The sequence below is a fragment of the Rhipicephalus sanguineus genome, chromosome 4, assembly GCF_013339695.2.
Source record: "Rhipicephalus sanguineus isolate Rsan-2018 chromosome 4, BIME_Rsan_1.4, whole genome shotgun sequence".
Taxonomy (NCBI): Eukaryota; Metazoa; Arthropoda; class Arachnida; order Ixodida; family Ixodidae; genus Rhipicephalus; species Rhipicephalus sanguineus.
The window spans coordinates 95899362-95907148 of record NC_051179.1 but is presented as its reverse complement, the minus strand read 5'-3'; positions in this window follow the sequence as shown (position 1 = coordinate 95907148).

The following is a 7787-nucleotide window of genomic DNA, read 5'->3' as shown; positions in this document are numbered from 1 at the left end:
AAAACAAAGTCTTACTTAGAATAAGTGCTGCAAAAATAGGTGGATGGGCAGACCTTCATCAATCAGAACCCAAGGATTGCCGCTTTGATCATGTGGCGGATTGCGCAACAGGAAGAAGGTCGCGCACTCGCCATTTGAATATCTTCCACTCGCTCAATTTGGCTTGCTGGTGCATCCCAATTGAATTTGGCGCTAAATCGCCCCCTCGCCAGTCGCATCCTCAGTCCTCATCAAGATGGCGTCCCCCTGTGCATGTCTGCAATGCGCCGCCATGTTTTAGTGCCGCCCCCAAACACCAGGCGTTCGTCTGGCGCTGCCAGCGAATATCGCGTCACTCCCCTGGTGATACGGTTCTGTTTGGTGTGTCTTCTGACCATTATTGTACTTTATTCCTTCCACTGTCGCTCCGCGCTCTCGATCATTTCACTACAGACAAGTTCAGCTACCCCGCTGGCTTTTTTTCCCTTTTTTTGTGGGAAGCAACGGCGCTATCAGTACGCCAGTCGTGACACATCGGCTGCACCGCAATTTCCTGTTCTCTTATCGACGGCGCCGTTGTATGCTCACATGCGCTCGTGAATTCTTTGTGATAGTCGAATTCAGTCACGTAACTCGGGGTCATATTGTACGGCTTTTGAACTAACACAATGCGCATAAGCATTCCGCCTTTTAATACATACATTGCGAGATTACAGCCCGGCTAATTATGGCGTCAAGAACAAAACAAAAATGACTGGATAAACGTTACCTAGACCACTTGCAAGTGATTAATTCGAGTGTAGAGATCGGAAAGTGTCCAACAGCACATACCCAGTAGAATATTAAGATTTCCTGGACAATATTTCTAGTACATGAAGCTTAGAATAGCAGAGAGTTGAGCTGGTTGGTAAGTATTCATTCTAAAAAGACAGGGCGTGCAAACACGGACACAAGAAAGAAGTCAGGACACCACAAACGCCGACTAACAACTGAATAGATGCACAACGGCGGAAAAAAAAGAAGGCACGAAAACTTATCTGCGCATGCCTATGCAATAGGCGAACCTATTAATCCGGAACGCGTGGGGGCCTACGCGAAAGATAACTGTTAAGGCATTTGATGTCACCTTTATGCAAGTTAATCGACGGTTGGCTCACGCATGCGCTACCACTATTCTCGATATGCCATGCCTCAGTCATCGGACGCGTTTCTTCGTTCCTATGTCGGTACAAAACTGCGCATTCATTGAATTTTGGCGTGCACTTACAATCTCTACAATGTAAAGATAGATTAGAAGGTGAGCTTCCGGCTAGTGATCTTCTAATAATCTCTTTCTGTTCCTTGTTTGCCCTCTTTCTTTTCCGCCGTTCTGCATCTATTCAGTTTTTCGTCGGCGTTTGTAGTGTCCTGACTTCTTTCTTGTGTCCGTGTTTGCACGCCCTGTCTTTTCAGAATGAATTCGTAGCACAGTATTCCTTTACAATATTCCTAGACAACTCCCTGCGGGAAGTTGTCTTTTCGTCCACTTTACTTTCTTCACATCCATATCACTATTGTTACAATGCACTTAAAAGAGCACAATTACCGTCCCCTATACTTTCCTTGGCGTCATTATCTGCTGGTTTTCATGAAGGCTGTGTCAAACAAAGAAACGAGCCTCCAGAGTTCCTTTCCTTCCTTTACTCATTTGAGTGTGATTCACAAGCACGCTTACTTGTTCTAAATTGGCAGCCAACGTACTACAAGTTCGTTCGCAGGCCTAGCATTCGGCGCAGGTACAACACTCGCACACTTATGCTCAAACGTATCTCACAACAAGTACTGATCGACACAGCTGATAGCTGCCGCAGCAAACGGGGTAAATGAGCTGAAAAAAGATTGATGACCCCAACCTGTTTTTCACATCGGGATTCTGGCGGCGGAACACCGCAGATTTAGCTGACAAACAGGCTGGCAACCAGTACACTTTTCTTCTGCTAGAGCCCTACGGCAGTCCTCGCAGTTTATTTCAGCTCTGCTGGGGCGTAGTTCAGTTTATTTCTGCGGCCGTATGCTGAGGCGATCACCTTTGAGATAAATATCTCTTTTATTGTGCACTGATTGGCAGGTTGAAGAGTAGCGGTTAAGTTGTCGCTTTAATTGCCCACGCAAGATTCTTCGGCAGGCAAAGTGGCGCTGTTGCCGAAAGCGGTTCCGTCAGAGCACGACCCATGTTTGAACACTGATTTTAAGGTCAAGATGCGAACCGAGAGAAGGAAACACAATGTGCAGCAGTGCAATGTGCATTGTCGGTACCTGTTATCCGCAGAAGAAAAAAAAAAGCTGCCGATATTGGTGCATCACTGTATCCTCTCTTCGTGTGCGGGGCCCCACGCGTGAGAGCAGCGAGGTCAGTCTCCAGCAGCTTTCTGTAAAGCAGATTCTTCTTTTCATTCAGCCATTCCGCCAACAACACCGATTTCACCGAAACAAATGACAGTCCTCGACAATACTCGACAAAGCTCGAGGAGCTTCGCGTTCTGTCGGCTTCCATGTTGTTGAATACTCTCAAACCGGTCTGCTGCCAGCGGGCGCAGGTGAGCGCAGAGTCTGCGGTCGAGACCGTCCGTCGTGTGGATGCGCCTGCAGGCGGATTAGCCGTCCGCGTCCACGGCGACTCCGGATTCACCGTAGCCACCGTGAGGAAACCTTTTTGCCACTGGCCATCATCCAGCACGACGAGACAAACACATCCTGCCATAACTTCCAAAACGCGCACGCATGGGTTCGAAATAGGCGCTGAGCCAGGCAGAGCGGCCGAGCTGGCAGAGCGGGGCGAGAACGAAAGGGCGCCAAACCATACAACGCACAACGCGCATGCGCGGCCGACGCAACCATAGCAGCCAATGCGAAATTCGAAACACCGCATGGACTTCGAAATCAAAAATGGGTTTCGCTCGCGCGAGTGTTTGCATAGCCTCTACGACCGGTGTCGCGCTGCCGGCTTTCTTTGATTGCGGTCGATTAGATTAGATCGTAATGTGTCGATTAGATCGTAACTTTACTTTGATGAGTTTGAACTCTGCAGTGAAGCAAATGTGGAAAGCAGAAAGTCCTTGCTGGTTATCTGACAATTCTAAATTTCCCACCCCAATTTCGCTCAAAAGTTGACACCAAATATCTTGTTCTTGTGAAAGCTGCCACTGTAGCAAAATTCAACTTGCACAAGATTATTCAGCCACTGCTTGAGGACCTTCAGCAGCTAGAATCCTCAAGGAGTTGAGATAGATGGAGAGTTTGTTAAAGGGTCCCTTCTTTATGTGTGTGGAGATAACTTGTCTAGCCATAGATAGGTGGTTTTCGTGAATGCTTTTCATCGGGGCCTACTGTGACGTTTTTGTTTGGCAAAGAAAGAACAGATTGGTGAGAAGCGGCATGAAGAGGATTTCATAATCAGAACAAGGGATATGCATGCTCAACTTATCAACCTAATTAAAACTGATTCAAACCTCAGCAGTGTTATGGGGTCAATGCTGAAAGCTGTCTAAGTTCACTTAAGTCATTTGATGTGATATAAGGCCTTCCCCCAGATGTTATATATGCATGACCTATATGCATGAAGGAGTGATTCCTTTTGCCATGAAATATATTGTATGTCACATTATATCAAGCCATGTGCTCACTCTTGATCGGCTAAATGAAAGGCTTAGTTAATTTCCCTTGAAAGGAAGCGACAAGAAGTCAAGGATGCCACCTCTTTCCCATCAATCAGTGTTTGGCACATCAGCCATTAAGGATTCTGCAGCAGAAAAAGTCTTTTTTTCTCATTATTTGTGGGGGATATTGTTGCGAAGGGTACTCGACTGCTGACCCGAAGGTCGCGGGATCGAATCCCGGCCGCGGAGGCCGCATTTTCGGTGGAGCGAAAATGCTCGAGGCCCGTGTGCTTGAACCCCAGGTGATCGAAATTTCCGGAGCCCTCCACTACGGCGTCCCTCATAATCATATCGTGGTTTTTGGACGTTAAACCTCAACAATTATTATTAAACCTGGTTCTGAAAACAGAACGCCCTTTTCAAGTTGGATTTTGAAGGTGACCTGAGGAAGACACTATCATAGAGTGTGTCAGCGCTTGACGCAAGTACAGTGGATATGAAGCTGTATGCTTCGCTTCATTGCCGATCATATGTCGGAGAATGTAAATCAAGCTCGCCCGATATACGCATCGCCGTTGATTGGACCTTCGTCCTGCTTGCATTATCGACACAGATGGTGATACATCGTATAATACGAAACAGGCAAACCATGAAGAGGTAAATGTATGCCAAGTGATCAGAGAGTGCGAGAAAGATAGAGGAAAAGCAGGGAGCGTAACCAAGCGATGACAATGAATAATTAATGCATTAGGTCAAAGAATTATCAATAATGGTGGGCGGGAACCAAAGGTTAAAGGTGATTCACAAGTGAAATGAAGTTAAACGTGAATAAAGTGTGAATTAAGGGAGTATGAGTATGCAAGTGAATCAAGCATTAATTAACAGTGAATCGAAGGCTAGAGTAAAATGAAGTGAATAAAAATGAATTAAACCTACCTCAACCGTAAATCAAAGGTTAAAAGTGAAATAACGTGGATGAATGATGAATTAAATGTAAATTGACACCGAGGTGATCTCGAGTTACTTACTGTATGTGGCCCCTTCCTCAAGCGGGCTATTCAAGTGCGCTTACGGTGAAGAAAGCAACATCGGGACCATATGTTAGTCTGTTGAATTAGATATTCGTTATAACAGTAGATATGAAAATCTGCTCTAACATATTGACAATGTGGCTCGTGCAAGAATCCTAGATATAAAAAAAAACTGATTACTCTAGACTTCGAACCCTATAAACGAGGTAATCTTGTCTAGAAAGCGCGTACGCTTTGGGCATGATGGTAAGCCACGCTCTCTTTTGAACCGCACAAAAAGAACAAGGACCATTAAAGTGTCCGCGTCGTTCTTTTCAGTCCTCTTTCTTCTTGTGCGCTAACGAAAAGTAACACGAACCTTGCCTACTTGTGCCTATTCGAAACCAGGCCCGTAGCCAGGGTGGGGGGCACATTGCTGAAAACTTTGACTATTTAAGAAAAAACACCTATTTTCATTACTTATTTTTGGTAAAAACACCTACTTCACCAAAATTTCGGGGCGTAAGGGCCCTAGCACCCCCCCTCCCCTCCCTGTGGCTACGGGCGTGATTCGAACGCAATGGATCGGAACATGACAAGCTGAAATTACAACAGAACGAAGTTCGTTTGACGAATCAGGCCTGCGTTCACATTTATTTGAAGAAGGATGTGGTGATGTCTGGTGGTGCGATTTCCGCAAGTTGTACAACCACATATTTAACCAAACATTTAATGTCACATTTTTCAACCACATTTTTCAAGAAATGTGGTTGTGAATTGTCTTTCAGTATTTATTTCGCTTTTTATGCCCCGTTTCGTGTTCCAGCATTGCGCGAACCAAATATTTCATAGTTACATCGTATGTCTTCGCTCTGAAAATTGGTTTCATTTCTTTGCATTTTTAACAGTAAATTATTTAAAGTTGAACCGACACCTGCATGGGCCCGAGAAGGGCCTGCAGTAATGTAAAATAAATAAATAAACAAATAAACAAATAAACAAATAAATAAATAAATAAATATCGCGGCGGCTCTCATGTTTTCGGTTTATAGTTCTAAAAGCAATAAATGCCACTGAAATGATCCGTGACCAACCAAAGGTCGTATTTAGTTCCCTATAACCGATAATTCACTATACCAGTTTTCGTTATAACGAGGTTCGGCTGTATTCTGGCGGTCACCAGCATTCGCGGCACTCTGCACTGCAGCCCTGAAGTAATGCCCCGGACTGTTTGCGAGGGGTCGTTCTATCGGCGCGGGCGTGCGAGGCGCGCACTTGTTGGACAAGATTAGCGGAGCGGCATGAAAGAGAAGAAGAGGAAGAAGAAAGGGTTGCGGCGGGGGTCACGAATCGGTGAGGAAGAGAAGCACCCCGCAGAACGACCACGCAGGTGCCTCGATAAAGGGCGCGAGGTCACGACGCAAGCGTGCTCGTCTTGAGGTTGCGCGGGCAGCTCGCTCGTTGCTCGACGGGTTTTTTGTACTGCTAGCTCCGTGGTTTGCTGCGCGGGCGTTACAGCGCGTCCCGAGCGACCGAGCGCAGGCAACTCGAGAGAGATGCGAACAATCGCGTCCGCAGTGTGATAAAATAATATCTGGGGTTTAACGTCCCAAAACCACGATATGATTATGAGAGACGCCGTAGCGGAGGGCTCCGGAAATTTCGGCCCCCTGGGGTTCTTTAACGTGCGCCTAAATCTAAGAACACGGGCCTCAAAACATTTTCACCTCCACCGAAAATGCAGCCGCCGCGGCCGGGATTCGATACCGCGACCTTCGGCAGTGTGACGGAATTTGCACTACATTATGCACACCAGTGTTGCGGAGTTGCCACTCCGGAATCGGAATGCCTCTGGAATCATTCCACTTTTTGCGACCTCGGAATGGAATGGGGACAACGCTTGGAGGAATGGAATGGGAATGAAATTAGGCGCCTTTTGCACGGAATGGAATGGGAATGGAATTACGTCTTTTTCCGAAAATAGAGCACGTTTTCGTCTATGCTCTGTTATTCAAACTTCAAACATTATTAAGTCAGAGCCTCGAATTTAACAATAAAGCAGCACTTTCAAAATGGCTTGGCTGATTACAAGTACCGTACATTTATAAGCAATGAGCCTACCACAATTCTGTCCTTATATATATATATATATATATATATATATATATATATATATATATATATATATATGTGTGTGTGTGTGTGTACTGCTCCGAAGTTAGTCTCTATTCTTCGCGTAACCGCGGTTCTGTGCCGTTGTTATCCGTCGTGCGGAATTACGGCGGCGGTATACCCCCGCCCCTTAATCCTAGTGATATTTTTTTCCCTTGTGGACCCAATGAAGTTGTTTCCCTCACTCAATCGGCGGCGCTTCAGGTGCCTGCTGACTCCCCACCCTTCACTTCATTGTTCTTGCTTCTGTCGCCGTTGGCGACTCGGACGCATATTCTAAAAAGCGCTTCTCTAAGTTGTGATGCTTATTGACGCTGGCGCAATGCTTGTGTTCACTGCAAACTTTCGTATGCCAGCTTACCCGCCGTCTCACCTCATACTCCCCCCCTCCCCACACACACACCATTTTGCAATACTGTGCCCCTGTCTAGGCGCTCCAGACGCATGGCAAAACTGCTTAGTCTTCTTGAGCACTACTTTTGTCAGCATAAAAATACACTATGTCGTCATTTTAGCATTCACACATTTAAGCTTAAACAATGTTAATATCACGATTCGTTCAAAATTGCTGACCATGCAAATGCTGTAGGTATCGGGAGAACATGCCCCTATGGGAATTAGTAGGGTGGTTGTGCTGCAGGAGATATGTGCCAAAGCTACTATCACTTGACTCTGGTAACGTGTTTTGCGTACTTTTCCAGTTCTTAATGCATCTGATGACATCAGCTTTACGTTCATTCTTAACTCGATAAGACTGTCAAGGTGCCTTTCCTACATTGATGAATTACAGGAATGGAGTTGAGTTGCCCGGCCATTCCCGGAGTGGGAATGGGCTAAGTTTTTTCATTCCGAGGAATTGAGAGGAATAGAATTGTGGTAAGTTCTAATTCCCCGGAATGGAATTGGAATAGAATGGAGGCGCCCATTACGCAACAGTGATGCACACTATGGATTGCCATTTTGAAAGTCACATTTCAAATGAAATGTTATC